Source organism: Magnolia sinica, chromosome 3, assembly GCF_029962835.1.
Source record: "Magnolia sinica isolate HGM2019 chromosome 3, MsV1, whole genome shotgun sequence".
Lineage (NCBI taxonomy): Eukaryota > Viridiplantae > Streptophyta > Magnoliopsida > Magnoliales > Magnoliaceae > Magnolia > Magnolia sinica.
Window position 1 is genome coordinate 71,915,087 of NC_080575.1, and position 25,534 is coordinate 71,940,620.

General features: G+C 38.8%; 1 long non-coding RNA gene and 1 other non-coding gene across 3 annotated transcripts; one reads left to right on the plus strand and one right to left on the minus strand.

Moving 5' to 3' along the window:
* Window positions 1-2,329: 2,329 nt before the first annotated feature.
* Window positions 2,330-3,602, minus strand: LOC131238543 (uncharacterized). Of its 2 annotated transcripts, none has more exons than XR_009167909.1 (3): window positions 3,397-3,602; window positions 3,248-3,334; window positions 2,330-2,348 (listed from the first exon to the last, which is right to left on the minus strand). It is a non-coding gene; the product is annotated as an uncharacterized LOC131238543 (long non-coding RNA). The 2 variants fall into 2 exon arrangements; XR_009167908.1 differs by lacking the exon at window positions 2,330-2,348 and adding an exon at window positions 2,355-2,512.
* A 19,238-nt stretch (window positions 3,603-22,840) lies between these two features.
* Window positions 22,841-22,947, plus strand: LOC131241792 (small nucleolar RNA R71). Its single transcript, XR_009169358.1, has one exon. It is a non-coding gene; the product is annotated as a small nucleolar RNA R71 (small nucleolar RNA).
* Window positions 22,948-25,534: the final 2,587 nt, after the last annotated feature.

A 25,534-nucleotide genomic window follows, 5' to 3' on the forward strand; every position in this document is an offset into this window, starting at 1 on the left:
ACCTCTCTTGTTGAATTACTTCAAGAATGCCATAACCAAGATAAGTCTTGCACACCAGTGGAATGTTTCTTGGAAGAATTTTACTCCACTACCATTATATGAGCATCAAAAATCACAAAAGGCAAACATTTCTACAGAAATCCACCCAATAGTGAAAATTGATGTCCTGAAACCAAAAATGGATCAAACCATAAAAACCAAAGCATAGACTCCAAAGGTCTTTGTAAATTTCCTCATCTATTGCATAAACAACACTAAATGATAGTTTCAAGTATGAGATCTTTGTAAATTTTCTCATTGTAAATGATAGTTCCAGGTAGGCCATACAATCCATGGTCAGGTGTTCTCCCAAGCTAGCAATCCTAAGAGGGAAAAAAACAGCTTAAAACTAGGAATAAGAAAAAATTCCCTTAATGTAAGTGAGGGGCCTCGGCCTTTATGATACCATGTGCAATACGAGTTAAGAATGTCAAGTGCAAATACCTGAGCAAAGCATATAAAGAGAAAATAGCTCAGTTACAGGCATAGATACTACTACATTGATGTTTTTGAACATGTCATTCTAAGCCAAAAAAAAAAAATGAAAATGAAAAACATAGATTTGCTAAGCCACACGTGTGTGTAGTAAAGCTCATGTACAAGTGTCAGCATGACACAATTGGTACAAGACCCAATCCATTATATTACCGGAGGAAATGGAGAGAAATCACAAATCATCATCATCAGGTAATGTTAATGATTTTATTTTTTCACAGAAAGGTTGCAACAAACCCACTCTTACAAATTTTTTTCCAAGCTTCTTTGAAGCCTTGCTCAGTTTAACACTTGAAACAATAAGCCATGCATCATGTGGAGTTATAAAACAAAATTAGAAACTTCTAGCAAACAAAGGGATTCCATCAAACTTTTGAACTAAAAATGAAAAAGAATTGCAGTGGACAATGGACATTGCTCACCAAAGAGTTCAAGGCCTTTCACAATTGTGACAAATTTGTGTTTATTTCGAACAACCTTTTCGATGACAACTTCTTGTCTCTCTTACATAAACATTGGCATTTCAATGAAGAACAGAAATTGATGGAACATTACTAACTCAAATATGAATGACTGGAGTATTAGTCTTGATATAAAATGATGAAAACTCAACAATTGCGAAGTTGGCAATGGCAAAAGAAAGATTGATAGCATGAAGTCATCATATAGAATCATAACCCCAACAAGTTCATGTCGCTATCTAGTTTTGAATAGTATTTTTGTTCTGCAATAAAAAGTCATTCCTAAACATGAATAAACAAATGCACATCACAAATCAATTAACCGTTAAAACTATAAATCCAGAATGTTCAAATGAGTTAATCATAGAACAAAACTACTCAAACAACCTTGAAGCTATATAATCAATTAACCGCTGAGTAGCAGCAAAAAAAAAATCAGCTACCAATATTGCTCTGAAACTGACTATGATTAACACTTAAATCATAGAACAAAACTACTCAAACCGTTGAGCAGCAGCAAAACAAATTAGGACCTTACAGTTCATTCCATGCTTCTAAGCATCCCATGCTAACCAAGTTCATTCAAGCCATAGATCAAACCCTCTTCTAGCATATTGGATGTCCCTTGGTTGGAGGAACTGAGCAAGCATCATTTGTTTCCACCCTAATTATCCATCCATTTAAATTTTCAAGTCCTACCGAAAAGGAACCTCGAAACAGAGGCGAACATGAAATGTTTCTTGTTTCTCTCAATGCCTCGAACAATGGACAGTTGATGATTAGTATCCATCTCCTGAATCAGTACTACAAGTGTTCTGCAGGCCTCAGGGTACATTATTAAATAAAAAAGAGAGAAAAAGAAAAGAAACATAATACCTCAACCTACATCATAAACATGTGGTTTGCTATCATGTGTTTAACAAACCAACAAGCATCGCTTATTCCAATGAACTGTAACAAGTTGAAACAACACATGAAAAAAAAAAAATTTACTATCTTTCCCAACAGTAAGAAGGAACTAAAGAATATAGAACATTTACTCAATAATATTTACACTAACACCAAAAAAGACATGCATCCAATTGCAATCGCCAATAACGACAAAACTTGGTCACCAAGTCACATCTTGCTGATCAAGAAGCATGAAAATATATCAAAACAAAAACAGAGCAAAGTGATCTGTCATTTTGAAAAGACTAGTGAACCAAGCATTCATCCATACCGTATGTCCCAAAACATAGCAGGAATAAATAAGGGTGGAAGAAAACCATACCTCTATGACTTCATCAACAACTTTAAGGTCTAAATTCCCAGGTACAAAACCTGTTCCAATACCTTGAATCTTATGTGGACCTGAGTGATTGTGATGACACAACTTAGAAAGAAAGAAAGCACAAATGCATAAACCGCCTAAAAGCATGATTATCTGAGGAGAAAACATCCAAACAGTCATCTTTGCTTTTACCACGCTTTCCCTGTGAAAGTACATTGCTTTCCAAAGGATCCGCAGCAATAATCTGGAACATCACTGTGCATGCGTGAAATAAAGAAAGGGCTAAATATATGAAACTCCACGACCCAACAATCCAGAACTAAAATATCCAGTAATTTACAAAGTGATTTTAGGCAAAAAGTTGTGTTGCAACTGGTTGGGATAGCTCTTGCCAGCCCATAGACCTAGCCCCATAAAGGCTGGACAAGTTCGCAAGCCTGTCCTAGTACTTGCCAAACGGGCCAGAAAGGCCTTGATCAAGCCTTGCAACATTGGAATGTGTCGTCATATGGTACCCTTATGTTAGGATTTTTCCCCCCTTCAGAAAATGACCAAATATAAGATTTTGATTTGATTTGATTTGATTTTATTTTTTATTTAGAAAATGAACAAACATCAGAATAGTTCCACCAGTTACATTCCCCACAACAAATATATCTGTCTTGCTGCTTGTATATTTGTGTTTGGATGCCACCTGCAATCATTGGTTTGGGACTCAATCGATGATTTAGGTAACAAATAGGAGAGACCCCAAAAACAAATCCAATTGGTTTTTGAGGAAACGAACATTGCAGGTATTTAAGACAGTCAACAATGCGTCCAAGGACCCTAAAGGCCTGACAGGTTGGCCCAGCCTGTCCTATTTGGACATTCATGTAACTGGCCTGGAAAGGCCTCAAACCAACTCAGCTCATGGTGGGCCAGCCCTGGAATCGTTCCTAAAGCCACTCTGACCATAAAATACATCATCATATTATACCTTTATGTTAGGATTTTTGTCTTTCAGAAAATAGCCAACGCCAGAAATAGTTTCACCAGTTCCAATGCCTGCAACAAACATATCCACCTTGCCACATGTATCTTCCCAGATTTTCGGACCAGTTGTTTCATAGTGTATCTGCACCAAACCATGAACACTATATCTTCCTAGATTTCCAGACCAGTTGTCTTTGTAACATTGACTTGGCCGCTGATCCCAATTGAGAAAGGTGGTCTCAAGTCCAATTGATAGCACGGTTTCATCCAAAAAAGGATTTGGCTAAAGCATTTCATCAAACAAGTGGTGTGTTGTCCCTGCCCATGTGGAGAGTGTTGTCCCTGTCCATATAAAAATTAATTGAATAATTTACAGAACTATAAATTCAAATTTCAGCATTCAGGAGGTTTGCTAGTTCCACACATGTGGAGAGTGCTGTCCCTATCCATCCACACTCAGCCACACGTGTGCTTGATCAGATTTTTCCACCATGTATGACATGTATGCAATTTCTAAGTGCCTGCGTATCATCCATCACACTCTGCAAGACATTTCATACATGTTGAAATCAGGAGAGAGAGAGAGAGGAGCTACTGCTGCGGCTGTTTCTGGTGCTTCTTCCTCTTGCGGGCCTTCTCGCCGGGCAACGACCGAGAGATAAGCATCTTCAACAAGCAATGGAAATGGAAGCCATATCAAGAGAGGCCGGAGTGGAAAAGGGAGATCGAGAGACGTTGGAGAGAGAGAGAGAGAGAGAGAGAGAGAGAGAGAGAGAGAGAGAGACTTTCAGTTGGTTATTGTGGACTAAAAGAGGCGCGATTTGGGAGAGGAGGGAAGAAGGGTTTTGGGAGAGAAATGGCCCGCGCGATCGATTTAGGGATGGGGCGATTTGGGGATGTGGGGGGAAAAAGCCCTCTTTTTTTTTTTATTTCAGAATTCAGCGGCGGTGGCTTATCTATACACTGGCGGCCACGTAAAAACGCCACTGATTTTACATGTACACTAGCAGTTTGTTGTGGCCGCCACTGGTCGTGCGCCACTGATACATATATTTCTTGTAGTGCGTCATCATCATATCAACATCATGATTATCATCATCTATATCATTAAAAAAAAAGATTAAGTGGAAAGGGGTGTGCTCACCTTGCCGAAAGTGTTGAATGACTTTGATCTCCATGGTCCACCACCCTTCTCTCTCTCTCAATAAGTGTGGCTGTAATTAAGCAACTACGTATCCCAAAAATGAGTTAGGCCATGTCCTTATATAGGTATGGATGTGATTAGGAGAAGAAGTTCTAGATTTTAGTGAGGTGGAGTTCTCCCTTTATTCCAAGGGCAATTTGTCTCTCTTGTTCATGGTTTATGACACGTTAAATACCTTTCAATCATTGCCCATTTATTTTTATGAAAAAGTAAGGGGAGAGGTGAAATGATTCTCCTTATTTTAAGATATGTATTGTTGACTTTCATGTCACTAACTTTATTTTTATTTTTTGATATATCCCTACTTTTTATTAATATCTCATACTTTATGCTAATATATTATGTTTTATGGGTTTAATATGTGTTGAGTTAATACTTAATGATTTTCTAGAATATGGTGATGTGTTCATCTCTCCTTATTTTAAGGAGATATTTTTAACTTTCATGTAAAAAACTGACACTTACCTCATTATATGTTAATGATGATTTTTTAGCTTATAATAAGCCCTTGTTTCGCTAATAAAGAGTGGGTTAATTAATCCTAATGACTTTTAAAAAATTATGAGCATTTTTTATTTTATTTATTATTTATTTATTTTGCATTTGAGCGAGGTTGGGTTCCTTGTACGATATCTCGCAACCGACGCACCTATTGGTGCACGAGGGGTACTAATGGATTTGTAGCAATGATGTAATCATGTTGATACTGGTTTTAGGTCCATGAGGTTCTGTTCACTCGGATGTGTACTTGTGCACTTGGTTTGGGTCCTGTTGAAAACGTTAGATGTCCCGCAGACAGAATTGGGGGTGCATGGTGTTCGCAGTTGTTTCGATGTTCCTCTTTCTAGCATGGGTGGCAAGTGCGTGGGCATGCCAGAATTAGGATTGCGATTCCAATTCAAACCGAACAATAATGACCCCAAGCACCAAAGTAAGTAGACACTGGGTATAGCTGAGATATGAGGAGATCGGTCTCCTATTTAGCTACTCGCTCAAAAGTGTAAATAGATCATGTGATAGTCAGAGGGTGGGGTTCATCATCTAATGATAAGTTTCTCCTTGCCTTCCACACAAAAGGACTTTCTTAATGCATAAACAGTGGAATGTAAACTAATAATTGGAAATCGACCACTAAAGAGTACTTAGATTATAACTATCGACTACTGTATTTATGATATGAACTATGTTAAAGAAAGTACGTACATGTGATAAGTAAATTATTACTCTAAGGGAAATGAATTACTTGATAAAAGTTGTGATTACACTATCGATAGGATAATTGAAAGATAATTGAAGATAATTGATTTGTTAATTACTTTGTGTTGGTGTGAGACGATTTTTCCTATTGAAATTTTCTTCTTCACATAGCTTTGATCCAACTATTCTGGATCCTTCTCACGATTTGACGGTTACCATAACTGTTTTTGCCCTCGTTCTTCTTCCAGATTCTTCCCACAATCTCACATTTCCTAATCCTTTGGCCTCTGTTCAATATTTGTAATGACTCGACCACTGACTAACTAATTGTTTACCCTCTTAAACCCGATCGCGCCTCAATGATTGTTTATCATGTGCAAGGCACGTGATAGCATTCTCTTGAAATTCGGTTGCACATCCTTACTATAATATTTCAACCATTAACCTCATACACGTGTGATCTACATGAATTTGACTGAAACGGGATCTGGTTGAATAGGGTATAAACATTCCCCCCTCGTCGTTGTCTTTTCGAAGAAAAGGACTATGAAGTATGAGTATTGAGATTAAATATTCACACCAGTTACCATTATCAAACATGTTGATATCAAATGACGGGTACATCCTGAATAGACACGTGTCTTCAAAAATAATCATTTTGTTGCGAAAAAGTGTGCTACCTAATTAATGCTACCTCTAAATCCCTTATATATACGAAACTTTGTTTTTGCATTTCATACGATTCTTCATCTTTTTCTTCCGTTACTCTATTTCTTGCTCTTCGGTCACGACTTCTTCTTCATTTGCACCTACTTTCATTCAAAAAGACATCATGGCCATAATGGATCCCTTTTCAAACCATTGTTCGATAGATATAATTTTCAAATCTTTAATTCATGAAGACACCTATGGTCTAGGCGCTTCATTTTTTTGAGATATTTCGACCGAATTACTATAACCTCTAGATCCATTTTTTCCAATTTGTCTAGGTAGCAATATCTTGATTCAATCCAAAAATGTGCATGATATAGAAAATGCATTCAAAATACCGAGGTTATGGCCGAAACCTCTTCCTAGATGGGAAGATTGATTCAACAGAGTATCAGCCCAATACGAAGATTTATGGAAAGAGCTTGGTATTTTCAAATGTATCAAACTTTCCCTTTTTGAGTATTTCCCCAATATCCCTCTTCTTTTAGCATCAACCTCGTTTTGGAGTACTTTTACCAATACCTTTACTTTTAGTTGCGGGCCGATGAGTGTTTCCATCAAGGACAACTGCCATCTTACCGAACTTACTCCTTTCGGTATGCCCTACCATGTGAAGATCAAAGTTAGACAATGCAAGAATTTCCCTAACAAGAATGCTGAAGGGTATACCAATTTCATGAATTTTTACCACAAACTCACAGGACCGGTTGAAGAACTCGAGCATCTTGCTTTTCTAGGATTTGTCGCCATCTTTCGTGTGTTAATGCTCAACAAGTTACGACTGAATACATTGCTTTGGCCGAATTCCTAGTCCAAGGTCAGTGAATAACTTTAGCATCGTTCATTCTTAGCCATTTTTATAGAGGCCTCTATGAAGTTAATTCAAGAAGATTATATTCAGCTGGGGGTTCTATATGGCTTGCACAAATGTGGTTCGTTGCATATTTTCGGCCACAACTATTCAGTCAGGAACATATCGGTTAATCATTTACCTCATATGGCGGCTTAATTTTGCACATCCCCATATAAGTTACTACTGTTACTAAGTATCTACAGAAATTCTTCTCCCTTAATCTTTTTAACAATGGTCCATCCTACATGCCCTTCTCAGAGAAAGACATTGACAGACCAGAATGGCTTTCCGGGTAATTTGATCCTGCCGATGAACATTTGGTCGGTCAACTTCATCATGCATGGAATTGCTTTGTTATCGGCCAAGATCTGGCTTTTGGAGGCGTGATCGAGAAGGAAAGAATGTGAAAGCCAGAATTGAACAATATCATCCTTCTCTGTTTGCTCAATAATTAGGCTTTATTTAACATATCCCTTGTCCTCTCACTCACATAACTAGTAACCAGCCTCCTTTCGATCGTGTGATAACTTCATACCTTAATGGACCCGTCAGTACACCTCGACATCTGAGAGTGTTGGATAACTTCATACTCTAGTGGAAAGTGGTTGCTTTTCAAATGCCAGTATATCCAGAACATCCGGCAGTGTTGGATAACTTCATACCCTAGTGGAAACGTCAGTACACTGAGATTTTGAGCAGCCAAAGCATCGAAGAGCTCACATCAGTTCTACTTTCGTCTAGGCTTGACAAAGAGTATGAAGAGAACTCTCCCTGCTGTCTCTACTATACTGTTAAAAGGACATCAAGAGTAAAGACAAAACAGATCACTATAGTTTCTACCTTGGTGACCGAACCTCCTTACCTAGATGTTCCACAAATCACCCACGAACACCTCAACATCTTTACAGCTGCTCGGCCATGATGAATGGCTCCGAGGAAAATTTCTGATTTAGCAGGTATTGTTGAGACTCAAATATTACATATTTGACCCCATTTATATCTTCATTTTATGAACATGATAATGCTTCATGGTGTATTTTATAAATGTTTGTGTTACAAGGTGATTTCAAGAGCATAGATTGAAAAGAATACTAAAAGCATGGGTCTAAGGCTTAAGAATTACCAAAGCAAAGAACGGATCTTTGGAGACTAAGATTGAAGATTTCGAGACCCCAAGATTCAAGAAAACCAAGTAGAGAAGGAAGGAAGTCGGAAGAACAAAGTGTTGAAATTCATTCCAAATATATGTGGCATCGACCACTGTTCGATGACATCGAAGACATCGAACGCAGGTCGATGACATTGAATTTTCATAGGAAAATCAAGTTAGTCGTTGGATATATTGGGTGCCATTTTCAATTACTTGAAGCTTCACTCGATGACATCGAGGAGTTGCTCGATGACATCAAAGGTTGTTCGATGGCATCAAATTTTTTGAAGAATTATGAAGCAACTTGCTGGACTTTTTTGGACTTTTTTGATTACTCGAGGACCTATTTGATGACTCGAAGATACTCTCGATGACAGCGAAGGAAGGTTCGATGATACAGAGACTTACGTAGTGCTAAGGGAGAAAAGGCGTGAAAGGATGTTTGATGATATCGAAGCGTTATGTAGAGCTTATGCGGAGTGCATAAATTTGAGGTGGTTTTGTGATTTTTCAGAAACTAGTCTATAAATATGGGTTTCCTAGGCACTTTTTAGGATATCTAGGGTTTTGAGGAGCAAAGGAAAGGGGTGGAGTCATCATCTAAGAGTTTCTTCTTCTCTTCTTCTTAGTTTTTAATACTATCTTTTAGGGTTTCGAATCCAATCATGTCTATGGTTGGCTAAATCCCTTAGCTAGGGCTAAGGGGTGAAGCTTGTAGCCTGATTGAGATATTTTTCTTGTTTGGTTCTTATTCTTATTGAACTTCTTTGATTTTAATTTGATATTTAAGGAATACTTTTAGTTTTTAATGGTTTGTTGTGACTCAAATTACAATGGATCTTGTTCACAACCCCAAGTGTAGGGTCGCGATGTAGTAATAATCTCGGTGAGACCAAGGTCGAATCCACAGGGACTAATCTTATGTGTATTCTAAATTTAACTAGAACTAGAATTAGAAGAAGATGTGATTCTAAATTTGAATTAATTGAGAGAATATTTCTAATTAAAGTGATTAAAATTAACTAATTCAAAGGTAGTAACTAGGGTTTCCAAGTATCCTTTTATAGAGATCAGGGAGATCTATGCTTGATTCAATGACACAACTGGAATTAGAGTCCTATCTGATCCAGTTGGAAGATATCTCAGTAAAACCAAATCTGAACTTCCTTTGACCTAATTCTCAATGGATGAGAGTTATGAGAACTGGAAGTGATTCCATCACAAAACCATGCCCATGAGACAATGGCTCACAATAGGATATACCAATCTCATAAACAAACAAAAGAGAATCATGAAGATTAGAAGAAATTTCGTCATCCAACCATGCCCATGGGACGATGTTGAACAATAGGATTTTCTAATTTCATAATCTCAAAGCATGAAAAGAACATACTCTATTGCAGATCGATTGTACTTCAAGTCACAATAAACCATTAAAAACTGAAAGTATTTCTTAAATATCAAACTAGAACAAAGAGAGTTCAACTTAAACATGAATTAAAGCAATAAAAAACATCCCATCATGCTACGAGCTTCACCTCTTAGCCCTAGGTAAGAGGCTTAGCCAACCATAGACATGATTGAACTAAAATCTCTTAAGAAAAGCATAAAAAACAATTAAGGAAAAAGAAGAAAACTCTTGACGACGGCTTCTCCACGCTTTTGCTCCACTTCTCAAACCCTCGAAGATACCTAGGGATGCCCTAGGTACTTCTATTTATAGTTGTGCATCACCTCCTTTCTCATCGAGTTGAAAAATTCTAGAAACCACCTCAAATTTATGAAGTCTACACAACATTTGCGTAACCCACAACCAGCCGAAGGCAGGGTCACCTTCGACTGGTTGACGATCTCCTTCGACTGGTCGAGGATGATAAGAATTTACAGGATTTAGTTACTAGAGTTCGAATCAAGGAATCTTTGACTAGTCGAGCAAGAGCCTTTGACGGGTCGAAGATGGGCTTAGACTAGTCAAAGGATGCAGATTTTTAGGGTTCCTTTTCTTCACTTCAACTCTTCAATGCTCTTCATTCCTAACTTGGTTTTCTTGGATCTTTGGCATGTGAATTCTTCATACTTGGTCTCATACGATCCATCATTGGCTTTGGTGATTCTTGAGTGTTAAATCCATGCTTTTAGCATCCTTTTCAATTCAATCTCTTAAATTCACCTTGCAACACAAACATGATTAAAATAGAACATTAAGCATTATCATGTTCATAAAACCAAGTAATAAATGGGGGATAATATGTAATATTTGACCCTCAACACAATCCCCAACTAGCATTTTGCTAGTCCTGAGCAAAGTATGCGAAAAATGAACTTTAATGTACAATGTTCAAACCTTTTTCAGAAAACAATCATTCATGTAATCAAGTATGAATGAGTAGACTCAAAATGAGAAAGTGAGTTTTTGAAAACCTAGAGCCAAATCACATAAGCAATCAATTAAATAAGTTCTTTATCCATTAAGTCAGAATATAGTTCGCATATCAAGTTTTTCAACGTGCTTAGTGAAAATCAACTTACTTCTCATAAAAATACTATCTTTTCATAATGTTAGCCATGCTCATCACTTCAAGATTGGTTAAAAACTCAAGTACTGATTTCAAACTTATCCCATTTCTCTTCTTTTTCCACCTTTTGATTTTATATCGATGGTCATTTGTATTCATTCAGTCTTTTCTCTTTTCTTTCAGATTTTTTTTCCATTATTTTTCAAACTTTTTTAATCTTTTCACCATACATGACCCTTTTTGTCGATCTCTTATTTTTTAACCTGTTCTTTTCTTCTTTTAAGGTGGATAAAATTCTCCAGACTCAATTCTCAATATCTTTCATTGATCATCATACTAACAATCAGAAAATATAGTACTATTCATAAAAAGTAAATTGAACGTGTCTTGTGATTTAGATTAACATGATATTCAAACTTCCTTGGATGATCAAACTCCAATAATTCAAAATTCAATCTTTATCTTATCATCATACTCAAAACATTCTTAAACACACAATTCATCACTTCTAAACAGATAAATATTGAAAAATTTTCAAAAATTTTGTAAATTTTACTTAAAACTAAGAAAACACTGATTAGTTTACCTAATCTCTTATCCCTAACCTAAAATCTACATTATCCTCAATGTATATGAAATATGCATGATTTACAAAAGAGATAACGTAATTGAAGGAGAAGTGATGAAAAGATATAATGTCATGCCTCAAACCCGGAGATCGGGCTCACAAAATTCTCGATCACCGAATCCGGTGCCGACAGCCTCCATAGTACCCCATTCTCAGCTCCCAGCGTCCATACGCCAGATTCCAATCCTTAGATCCTACAAGGAGGATTTTTCAATGTACATTTAACACATAATAAGTATAGCTACAAGTTTACCCAAATCACGAAGGCAACATCATCATCACATATCCATTAATATAAACATTTAAATACAATGCCGAAAGGGAAATACATATGTCGAAAATCAAAGCTCCAGACGACCGTTGCACGCTCCAAGCTCAACGTTGCTGCAACCTAACATCACCTGCACGCATCTATCGTGCATAAACTTATAGAAAGCTTAGGGGGTGGTGTAAGTGTGTGCACAAGATAAGTGCTAAGTATTCAATACAACGCCATAATCATACAATGTTAGAAATAGTGGCAAGATCATGAATCATACGATATCAGAGTAAGCAAAAATACTGATAAGTACATGAGTCATAAATATCAGAGTACGCAATACAAATCAGCTATGCAATTAAGTAGTCATAAAGAGTTAAGTATCAGATACCAAGGATACAATGTAATATGCGATGCAAATGACCATACAAGAGTGTGAAGTCGGGATGATAGTACGTAGTATCACAAGCTATGGGGTCCATCACAAGGGACTTCTATCCAAACTAGTCCCATACCTAAATTTAGATAGTCAGACTCAATGTTGTAAACTCATGATCTCAGTTTAGTCACGCGCCCCAACTGAAATCCTGACCATTGCGAAGGTACACGTAACAAATAGTTACGCACCACCAGTCCGAGTGGATAGTGAATGAATGAATGAATGAGTATGCAACTCCGGCTCAATAAGTCCATATAAAAGTACTGTTCATCTCTAGGATCATCACCGGGGTCTAGTACACTCTGCATGCAATCACCGTCCACTGGATGCGCAACCATGCAAGTGGAAGAGACCTCACTATCCATCTGTCTAGTAATCAGCCAATATCTACCAAGCACGTCGATAGCAGACCCAATCATGAGCTGGTCAAACTTAGCTTAGCTATGCCCACTACCCTCGGGCGGGTAAGGCCACCACCCCTTCCCAACCGACCACGACATAGTGGGAGACGTGGCCTGCTGGTATTCGGCACTTGGGCACTCATATATCCACTCGGTCTCAACGTTGGGGCATCTCATGGCCTCGAAGGTTTAGGAATTTTTACCCAGGGCCATTTATGGCGGCCTGATGCTTGTAACAGATTTTTGGTGTCCCATCTGGCCATCCACGATATGCCTGTAGAGGCTATGGCCCTGATGTTGCTAGGGCGTACAGTAATCACAACACGCAATGCAAGATGCATGAGTCATACAATCCAGTTATGCATCAATCGCGTGCATACCGTGCGCTCATGTGAGACGATCTCTGCCTATTGAAGAGTCTCATAATAATCTGCCCAATGACATATGTAATGATCAATCACATCTCATAACAAACATGTAAATGATGCGTATGGGTATGTATTATGATGCTATACTAAGCATGTTATAAGATGACGGTGTACTCTCCTCATATCAAGGATGGGCTTAGACAGCCTACCCATAACAAGAATGGGCCTCATAATGGGCCCAAGGAAAGGTCACAATGTGGACATTTAACCAACATCGCTCCCAAGCAGTGGGCCACATAAACACATTACATATATTATAGTGAAATCACACATTACATTGATCCACACGTTCATCGCATTGGGCCTCACTCAAGGGCCACACATACACCACATCGGGCCTCGCCATACGGGTCACAAATACATCACAATGGGCCACACACCTGGGCTTAATACACATCATGATGGGCCGCATGACGTGGGCCTAATATATCCCAATGGACCGCTCAATGGGCAGCACAAATATCATATTGGGGCACATATATGGGCTGAAAATACATCACAATGGGCCACAACCCATGGGCTTTAATACACAATAGGTGGGCCCTACACATGGGCCTAATATACATCACAGGTGGGCCCTGCACATGGGCCTCATACACATCAAGTGGGCTGCATCAATGGGCCGCACTAATGGACCTCATACACATCAAGTGGACTGTATTAATGGGCCTCATATACACAACAAGTGGGCCCTGCACATGGGCCTCAAACACATAACATGTGGGCCCTACGCGTGGGTCTCATTGCATCAAATGGGCCACGCCAATAGGCCTAATACATATCACAATGGGCCTTGCCCATAGGCCACGAATACATCACAATGGACCTTGCCCATAGGCCTCGAATACATCACAATGGGACTTGTCCATGGGCCTCATATTCAAGCAGGTGGGCCCCATCATATGGGCCTTAAATACAAGGTAGGTGGGCCTCATCACATGGGCCTCAAATATACATCATGATGGGCCTCATGGATGGGCCGCACCAATGGGCCTCAGGTGGACTTGGACCACACCAAAAATCATTTCAATGGTTGTAGGTGTAACATGTGTATCACTATACACTATTATTCCATGGGGCACCTGGCCAGTAATGATGATTAGCAAGGTCCAACATTGGACATGCAAATCAGCACCGTCCAAACATTTCCCATGTAAATCAGCACCATCCAAACATTATCTATGTAAATCTACACAATCCAAACATTGTCTATGTAAATCTGCACCATCCAAACATTGGACAGCACCATCCAAACATTTCCCATGTAAATCAGTACCATCCAAACATTGTCTATGTAAATCTGCACCGTCCAAACATTGTCCAGCACCGTCCATCACAATCTAGTCGATGTGGATATAACATATATATCGTGGGGGTCCCATGCTGGTGAAATAGATGGATGGCTTAGAGAAATACATATGTTAGGTGGGTCCCACCCCTACACGTGCCACACGTGTGGGGTGGGCCACGTCCTAATCAGATGGACGGCGTGTACAAACACATACATCATGCTGGCATCCCACAGCACCGTCCCAATCCGTTGATGGTGTAGATGTAGAATATAAACGTCAAGGTGGGTTACCCACCGTCCAATCCACTGAACGGTGGATGGGAGGAGTGAAACACTGCATCTGGTGGGTCTCACATGGGGCCCACTAGCTATACAGATATGCACATATATATATATTATATTACTATAATAATTATATATATTATTTTAAAAAAAAAATGTTCAGGTGCTGGCGTTGTCATGCTCCACCTGAGATTTGAAGGTGCCTTTGGATGGACGGTTCGAATGTAACACACATCACATAACCTGCTGACGTAATCACAGTAGTGGGTCGCACCGTTTGGATGGTTAGGATATAATACATACCTTATGGTCAGGCCCTTAGAACTTGAAGACGTTTGCACAACAGCTACTACTACTGCTCATCCAATGGATGGTTGGATGAAACACATGCCTCATGTGGGTCTCACCAGAGCTTGCTGACATCAAACACAGCAACAGTAAGGGTTGCTAGTGAGGTACGCTAGTTAATCCACTTCCATTTTTTTTTAAAAAAGGGGCCCACGTGTGGGATGAATCCCCACCATCCCAGCCGGTCCAACACCATCCAGATGGCTTGGATGGTGTGGATAAAATAAATACATCACGGTGTGGCCCTATAGCACTGTCCAAGTTGGTCCAGCAGATGGACGACTAGATGAAACACATAAATCAGGTGGGCCAAATGGTCATCACAAAAGAGAGAGAAAGAGAGAGAAAGATCGGAGTAGCGAAGGGAACCCGCCACTATGGGTCCCTCTTTGAGACAAATCGTACATTAAGATGGGTCCCACCATATGTGGGCCCTCGAATCATCAAAGCCACACAAATCAACACTAGAAAATACTCACCTTTGATCTCCTCTTCCTTCTTTCGCCTATAGCCTCTAGAGCTCCAAGGGAACACTTTCAACGGTCGAGATGATCTTTAGATGGTGGAGATGGGAGATAGGAAGTGGGCCACACAAAGCTCTCTCATGGAGCTTGGACGATTGCTTGGAAGGAAAATGAGAGAGATGAGAGAGAGAGAGATGGGTGTGAGTGATGGAGTGATGGGGAGTGAGTGATGGGTGTACTTGATGGGTGAAGAGAGAGAGAAAGAGTTGACTTTAGGGGAGGGGTGGTTGTACTTGGGGATGGGTGTGAGTGATGAGAGTAATGTGTACTTGATTGATGTGATTGATGGGATTGATGTGATATTCTCTTAGGTTTACAAATGCGCGGTGTTTTCTTGAACTGAACGCGGGCCTGAAAGTGTTATGTTGATAAACCCTGAGTATTGTCAAATTTTGGTGTGCCAAACCATTTCAAGTTTATATCTTGATGTGTATCAAGCTTGTGCATCTGTTCATATGGAATCTTCGACATTCGTTCTATTCGTGCTGAATTTATCTTGCCGATATCTACGACGAACTTGCCGAGATCTTCAAACTGGAAGAAAGTGAAGACTTAGTGTTCAAGAACTTTGCGGTTCAAGATTTGGAAAAAAAAAAGTCTAAGATCGCAAGACCTAGTTGAAGATTGTGTTCGGTATGTTGAGTTTAAGCATAAAATTTAAAGCCACTGAAGTAATTGATAGTTTAATGGTTCATATGTTCTATCTTACAAGTAAGGTATGATTGACCTAGATTGACCTTAGATCATGATTAGATCATTTCATACTTTTAGTCGGTCATTTTGGTCATTTTATAAGTATAAAATTCTATTCTTTCGACTAGCCCTAGCACTGGCTCAACCAGTCCTAGAATTTTCTCGATCAGTCCAGGATTTGTTATGAATTTTTAAAATTTTGTTGGTCTTCGACCAGTCTTGGAAACTACTCGACCAGTTGTGTGAATAGTGCTCGACTAGTCGTGCAGTGCTCGACTCATTTTCCAGCAAGTAATCTGGACTCACACGACTAGTCGTGTGGTGTCCACGACTAGTCGAGCAGGCCACTCGACCAGTCGTGGGACCCATAAGGCCAGTCGTGCAATTGAAAAATCTTATCGCGCTAGAATTTTTGAAAAATCTGTTTGGATAAGGCTAGTCGTAGCTATTCAAAAGCCATCGTGCAAACCGATTTTTCACTTATAAATAGTGCTCGAGTTTCAGAGTTTTCCATTCAATTCTTATCATTCTTAAGCAATCACTCTGAGTTAATTTTGAGTACATTCTAAGCTATTTTGTGTATATTTTAGATTCTTTAAAGTAACTCTTGTAATTTAATTTTGAATCTCCATTCCATTCTTATATTGAAAAGGGATATTTGATTTACCCTTTCTTGAGACCAAAATCAATGCAAAACCCTTGCTGATTTAATTAAAAAAATCATCTAGACTTAGAACCCTATACACTTGTGAGATTAAATGTTGAACATTTACATCGTCATCAAGTTGGCTCTACCGGGCTGCTTCAGAATTACCATACAGATAAGTATTTTACTTTTTCTGTAATTCAAATCTATTTGTTTGGTTTGTGAGATTGTTCCAGAAAATCTCTGTTTGTGGTTTGTTTGTGGTGATCCAAAAAACTCAGAGTGTGGGGCTTTTAAATTGTGTAAGCCCACTTGAAAGACACAATTGTGAAGGTTTTAGGTGAACCTTGAAAAACCTATTTTGGATTAGTGAACGCTAATATCCCGTGGGAGTGGATATTAGGAGTGGAGTAGTTGTGTGGCTATTGTTTAACAGTTGGTGTACACACAAGCGAACCACTATAATTCTTTGTGTTTGGTGGATGTGTGGTTTATTTCTTTATCTTTTATGGTTTAAGATTGTGGGATGTATTTGTGGATGTGAATGTTGTAATCTTTACATTTCAGCATTGTGTGGTGAATGTTGTTTTAGATTAGTTTCTATTTCTTTCATATCCTCTTTAGTTTGAGTTTTTGATACTCACCCATGTTCTAATAAGGTTGTCCTGGAATAAACCATTGGTTTTTGGTGTTAGGTTGTCCCTAGAACCAAGTTTGTATCAACCTCTTAATACTTGATTTTTGAGGTTGTTATTTCCTTTGGTTAATTGTATTTATTTGGCTATCTTATTGTTTATATTTAGCCTATTAATTTTTATTTGGTATTGCCCTATTTACCCCCTCTCTAGGACATATTGCTCGGCCTTTACAAGGCCCACATCTCCTGGCTTGGGTATCGCCTCGGCGCGCGAGATGCGGCGTCGGAACCGTGGCGACAGCGCAGTCGCAAGGGCACAAGTCTCAAGTTGAGCCAATTGTTATATATGGGACACGACTTAGGATCATGCACAAACCCCGATAACAGATCACGGGTCATCGAAATTCGACGGGGAGGATCCGGAGGCCTACGGAATGGTACGGGCTAGGATACGGGTCTTACATATAACTTGATGAAGGAATTTTGAGGCTTTTTTCAAAGGATTTCAGCGTGAAGGTGGGTTAGCACAAGAATCAAACAACTGAAAAGCAAACTATACTAAACAAATGGAAAGCAAACTATCCTAAAACAGTGGAAGAAAGCTATCCTATTCCTAAATTCTATGAAAGCAATAAACCTAACTATACCTCCTTCAGACTAGGAGGTTAATCCTGGTAAACAGGATTAGTCAGAGGTATGGACATGTCCTCTGAATCAAATTTCTCAACAAATGGCTTCAACCAATGTCCATTTACTTTAAAAGCATTGCCATTATTTGGAGTCTTTATCTTGATGGCCCTATGAGGATAGACATTAGTAACAGTGAAAGGACCAGTCCAATGAGATCGGAGTTTACCCGAAAAAAGATATAACCAAGAATTGTACAAAATCACTTTTTAAGCAATTAAGAATGATTTTCGAAGGATGTTCCTGTCATGGAACACCTTCATCCTGTCCTTGTAAATTCTTGAGTTCTCATATGCGTCATTCCAGATCTCTTCGAGTTCATTCAATTGTAGTTTTCGTAGTGAGCTAGCATTGTCTAAATTGAGGTTTCAATTTTTAATTGCCAAGTAAGCCCTATGTTCTAACTCCACAGGTAAGTGGCAAGCCGTCGAATAGATAAGTTTAAAGGGAGACATTCTAATAGGGGTTTTAAATGCAGTACGATAAGCCCATAAAGTATCGGTCAATCGGATTGACCAATCATTTCGATCAGGGTTAACCATTTTCTCTAAAATGTGTTTGATCTCCCTATTGGAAATCTCAGCTTGCCCACTTGTTTCTGAGTGATATGGAGTACTCACCTTATGAGAGATGCCATATTTCTTCATTAAGTTCGCAAATGGCTTATTACAAAAATGTGAGCCCCCATCACTAATGATGGTTCAAGGTGTTCCGAACTGGAAAATGATGTTCTCTTTTAAAACTTAATGACCGTTTAATGGTCATTGTTCCTGCATGGAATCACTTCAACTCATTTAGTGACATAGTTTATTATTAGCAGAATGCATAAATTCTTAAAGGATTGGGGAAATGGTCCCATGAAATCGATGCCCCAACAATCAAATACTTCAATGATCAGAATGGGGAGGGAACAAATTTCGATGGGACAATGCTGCCAACTTCTGACAACGCTCACAAATTTTGTAAAACTCATGAGTGTCCTTAAACATAGTGGGCCAGTAAAAGTCATACTGTAAAATCTTGATCGTGGTCTTTTTAGCAAAAAAGTGAGCACTATAGGCCTGAGAGTGGTAAAAGGAGATGACACTTTAGTGTTCATTATCTGGCACACATCTCCTTAAGATTTGGTCTGGACAATATTTAAACAAATATGGATCATCCCAGAAGAATGTATGAACCTCGGCGAAGAATTTTTTCTTATCTTGCGCAGACTAATGTGTTGACGTGAAACCTGTGGCAAGATAATTAGCAATATTAACAAACAAAGGTTCATGGGAGACTTTGAACAATTGTTCATTAGGGAACATGTCATTAATAAGTGTCGTTTCAAGGGAATCAAAGAGATCAAGGCAGGAAAGATGATCAGTAACGACGTTCTCTACTCCCTTTTTATCTTTTATTTCCAAATCAAATTCTTGGAGTAGGAGGATCCATCTTATTAGGCGGGGCTTAGCATCATTCTTAGAAAGAAGATACTTGAGCGGCGTAATATCTGTGTAAATAAGGATCTTGGATTCGATCAAGTAGGACCTAAATTTGTTCAAAGCTAGCACTACGGCTAAGAGTTCCTTTTCCGTAGTTGAGTAGTTCACTCGGGCAGGATTTAGAGTAATGAATAACATAGGGCTTCTTTTCTTTTCTCTGACCTAAAATCACCCCAAAAGCATAGTCAGGCGCGTCACGCATAAGTTTAAAAGGAAGGCTCTAGTTGGGTGGTTACATGATAGGTGAAGTGGTTAACATGCCCTTAAGCTTATTAAAAGCTTCCTAGCATTACTCAGTCCACTCGTATGGTGCATCCTTTTGAAGTAGATTACATAGAGGATGAGAGAGGTGACTAAAGTCCTTTATGAATTTTCTGTAAAAACTAGCGTGTCTTAAGAAGGATAGCACGTCTCATATGTTCTTAGGTGGAGGTAAGTTAGAGATAAGATCAATCTTAGCCTTATCTACCTCAATTCCCGTGGATGAGATGATATGTCTAGGGACTATTCCCTTACAAACCATGAAATAGCACTTCTCCCAATTCAGTACCAAATTCTTTTTCTCACATCGCTTCAGCACACATTTAAGATTCTCCAAATAATCACTGAAGGATGGACCAAAGACAGAGAAGTTGTCCATGAAGACCTCTAAATATTGACCTACCATGTCAGAAAAAATACTCATCATACATCATTGAAAAGTGGCGAGGTCATTACACAATTCGAATGGCATCCTTTGGTAAGCAAAGGTGCCAAAAGGACATGTGAACGTGGTATTTTCTTGGTCTTCAAGGGCTATCTCAATCTGATTGTAGTCCGAATAACTGTCGAGGAAGCAATAGTAAGAGTGACCAGCTAGCCTTTCCAAAATTTGATCGATAAAAGGCAAAGGAAAGTGATCCTCCTCGTGACGATATTTAACTTCCTATAGTTAATGCACATTCTCCAACCAGGATCACAGTAGTGATCTTAGTTGGCATGAGTTCATTATTGGCATTGTCTACGATGGTGATTCCAGACTTCTTAGGAACCACCTGAGTTGGACTCACCCATTAGCTATCGGATATTGGGTATATGATATCTACATCCGATAGCTTAAGAACCTCGGCCTTAACCACTTCCTTCATGTTTGGATTTAGTCTAAGTTATGGTTGTCGTAAGGTCTTCGCATTATCCTCAAGATGAATGTGGTGAGTACAAATCAAAGGGTTAATTCCCTTAAGGTCTGCAATCGACCATCCAAGGGCTCCTTTGTACTCAATAAGAGTAGAGATGAGCATACTCTCTTGTTCTTGCTCAAAGTGGGAATAAATCACCACTGGGTATGTCTCATCTTGACATAAATAGACATATTTCAAATTAGAGGGCAAAGGTTTTAGGTCAAGCTTCGGTGTCTTGAGGTTAGACGGTAGAGACACTACATCATTTTGGGGCAATTTTTTAAATTGTGGCATCCCTCGGTTAACTTCAAGTACTGACATGGTATCCAGCATGGTCCCCATCTCTCTAATCATCTCATCATCAAAATCATGGGAGTGGGCCAAACATGTCTCTAGAGGGTCAGAGGATAAGGTCAGAAGTGTTCTATCTTCCACGAAAGAGTCAATCAGGTTAATATCGTGGGAGTCGTCATCATCCTCTGACTGTTTGCTTGTGTTGAAAAAGATACTCAACTCCAATGTCATATTCCCAGAAGACATACTCATGAATCCATTCCTACGATTAATGATTATGTTTGAAGTGGCAAGGAATGGGCGACCAAGAATGCAAGGAATTTGAGTGCTCATGTCCATGATGGGTCGAGTATCCAAGATGATAAAATCTAACGGATAGTAGAATTTGTCAACCTGGACCAACCGATCCTCAATTATTCTTCTCGGTACTTGAACTGAGCGATCGACAAGTTGTAATATGGTCCAAGTGGGTTTTAATTCACCTTGACCCAGTTGTTCGTAGACCAAGTATGGGATCAGATTTACGCTTGCTCCTAAATCAAGAAGTGAGTGCTCAACGCTGTAATTCTCAGTTACACAAGTGACGGCTGGGCTACTGGGATCTTTGTATTTCCGTGGCACATCTTGCTTTAGGATGACACTCACTTTTTCAGTTAAAAAGATTTTCTTTTGAATATTTTGCCATCTTTTGGTCATACACAAGTCTTTCAGAAATTTGGCATATGAAGGTATTTGTTTAATCGCATCTAGTAAAGGAATATTGACCTTCACTTGTTTCAACACCTCTAGAATATCCTGAGAGTTAGAGAGAGGTTTTGGTGCAACCAACCGTTGGGGAAATGGAGCAATTGGCTTGCCTTGTGGTTCCGGTTCTAACTCTTGTAGAGTGTTTCTAGGTTTATCAGTTTCATCTACTTCTGGGTCCTTAGAATTTTCATCCCTTACCAGAGTAGATTTGTCAACTATCTTCCCACTCCTAAGAGTGGTGATAGACTTAGCTTGCTTCATTTGATTTGAAGAGCTTGGATCACTTATTTCGTATTGCGGTTTAGGATAGGGGAAAGGTCGGGCTGGAATAATTCCTTTTTCCCTAATCGAATTTTTTATCTCACGCCCTTGTATGGCCTTTGAAAGGTTTTAAAGGGCTTGCAATATACTTTGAGTGATAAGCTCTTGGTTTTGAATATGTTTCCAGACCGGATCCTCTTGGGGTTTCTCTTGATTCAAGAATTGGTTAGGGGTTCCTTGAGGAGTAGCAGTTTGTCCATTCCTCCAACTAAAGTTCAGATGATTTCTCCAACTAGGACTATATGCATTAGAGATGGGTCCATTGAATGGTCTTTGGTAGTTGTTCATGACATTCGATTGCTCATTTAGTGCCTCTTGTAAAGTAGGTATCGTTGGACAATTTTCAGTTGTATGTATGTTGCATGCACAAATACCACAAACAACTTCCTTAGCCTTATCGTTCTTAAGTTCTATGGCCTCGACCTTCCTTTTGAGATTGGCCACTTTAGGATTTATATCATCATCCTCTTTTAGCTAGTATATCCCACCTCTCTCCCTTGCTTGAGTAAGCTTAGATGTGATGCTAGGTTTTGGGGTGATGTTCCATGATTGTGCAGTTTCAGCGAGTTTGTCAAAGTAATCCCACACCTCATCGACATTCTTGTTCATGAATTCCCCATTACACATCATCTCAATGAATTAGTGCACAGAAGATGTCAGTCCATTGTGGAAAAAAGTTATTATACGCTACGTTTCAAACTCGTGTTGTGGGCATGAACTGACGAGATCCTTGAACCACTCCCAACATTGGAAGAATGTTTCGTCTTCCTTTTGGGCGAAGTTCATGATTGACTTCCTGATGGTGCTTGTCTTATGTTATGGAAAGAATTTTTTTATGAACTCCATCATGTCATTCCATGTGCCAATAGATTGCAGAGGTAGTGAGTGCAACCACGTCTTAGCTTTCTTTCAAGGAGAAAGGAAAGAGTTTCAGCCTGACCGTGTCCTCAGACACGTTAGGAAAGTATAAAATGGCTATAACCTCGTCAAACTCTTATAAGTGTAGGTTTGGACTTTTAGATTTAAGTCCAAGGAACTTTGGAAGGAGTTGGATCACTCTAGGCTTGGCATCCATGTTTCCTGTGTTTCCTGGAAAAATCATACAAGAAGGGGTGCTCACCCCCGCCGATTGTAAGTAATCTCGTAAAATATGAGGCGGGAGTGCATGATGCACCTCATTCTCATCCTGGACTTCTGCAACACAAGGTTGCAGCTGATTCATTAGTTGATTCATAGGTTGATTTGCAGCCATAACCTCAATTAACTTTGCAGATCTCGGGTGGTGTTTAATCCTGTGATGGATAGATAACCCCTCAACTAATCTTCCTTCACTCAAAAGATGTCATGTCGAGTGTTGTCCCGGACCCACTTGGGCATGAAACACTCTCAGCCCTTAATTTCAAATTTCAACCTAAACCTAAAAGAAAGAAGGGAAAAAAAATCTAGAAATAGAAAGAGAGAGGGAATTAGAAAGAAGTTACTAAATTAAAAGTTCCTAAACTAAGATCCTATAGAATAAAACAAAATAAGTCAGTTTCCAAAATAGAAATTCTAAAATTAGAAAGTTTCTAAAAATAAATTAAGAAAGTAAACTAGTTTCTAAAAAGAAAAGTTTTTAAAAACAAAAAATAAAAAGTTTCTAAAAAGAGAAAAAATCAAATTAGGAAAGTTTCTAAACCTAGAATTAGAAAGCTAAGTCAATTTCTAAAATAATTCAGAAAAACCCTAATCTTAAAAATAGAAAATAGAAAAACTCTAATCTTAAACTAATTCCAAAACTAGCCAATCTTAGAAAAACGCAACTGTCTGGCAACGGTGCCAAAAAGTTATTCATAACCCCAAGTGTAGGGTCGCAATATAGTAATAATCTCAGTGAGATCGAGGTCGAATCCACAGGGACTAATCTCTTGTGTGTTCTGAATTTAACTAGAACTAGAACTAGAAGAAGATGTGATTCTAAATCTGAATTAATTGAGAGAATAATTGTGATTAAAGTGATTAAAACTAACAAATTCAAAGGTAGTAACTAGGGTTTCCAAGGATCTACTTGTAGAGATCAGGGAGATTTATGCTTGATTCAATGACTGAATTAGAGTCCCATCTTATCCAGTTGTAAGATATCTTAGTAAAACCAAATCTGAACTTCCTTTGACCTAATTCTTGATGGATGAGAGTTATGAGAACTGGAAGTGATTCCATGACAAAACCATGCCCAGGAGACAATGGCTCACAATAGGATATACCAATCTCATAAACAAACATAAGAGAATCATGAAGATTAGAAGGAATTCCGTAATCCAACCATGCCCATGGGATGATGGTGAACAACAACATCTTCTAATTTCACAATCTCAAAACATGAAAAGAACATACTCAAAGCTATCACAGATCTATTGTAATTCGAGTCACAACAAACCATTAAAAACTGAAAGTATTCCTTAAATATCAAACTAGAATCAAAGAGAGTTCAACTTAAACATGAATCAAAGCAATAGAAAATATCTCGTCATGCTACAAGCTTCACCTCTTAGACCTAGCTAAGAGGTTTAGCCAACCATAGACATGACTGAACTAAAATCTCTTAAAAAAGCATAAAAACAACTAAGGAAAAGGAAGAAAAACTCTTGGCAACAACTTCTCCATGCTTTTGCTCCACTCCTCAAACCCTAGAAGATACCTAGGGATGCCCTAGGAACTTCTATTTATAGTTGTGCATCACCTCCTTTCGCACTAAGTTGGAAAATTTCAGAAACTACCTCAAATTTATGCAGTCCGCGCAACATATGTGTAACCCTCGACTGGTCGAGGACATCCTTCGACTAGTCGAGGGTCATCTTTGACTGGTTGAGGATCTCCTTCGACTGGTCGAGGATGACAAGAATTTAGAGGATTTAGTCACTGGAGTTCGAGTCGAGGAATCTTCAACTAGTCGAGTAGGAGCCTTTGACTAGTCAAAGATGGGCTTAGACTAGTCGAAGGATGCGAATTTTTAGGTTCTTTTTCTTCACTTCAAGTCTTCAACGCTCTTCATTCCTCACTTAGTTTTCTTGGATCTTTGGCATGTGAATTCTTCATTCTTAGTCTCATAAGATCCATCCTTGGCTTTGGTGATTCTTGAGTGTTAAATCCATGATTTTAACATCCTTTTCAATCCAAGCTCTTAAATTCACCTTACAACACAAACATGATTAAAATAGAACATTAAGCATTATCATGTTCATAAAACTAAGTAATAAATGAGGGATAATATGTAATATGTGACCCTTAATAGATCTGCAATAGCTTTGAGTATCTTCTTTTTATGAATTGAGATTGTGAAGTTAGTAAATCCTGTTGTTTACCATCGTCCTTTAGGCATGGTTGGGTGATGGAATCTCTTCTAACCTTCCCA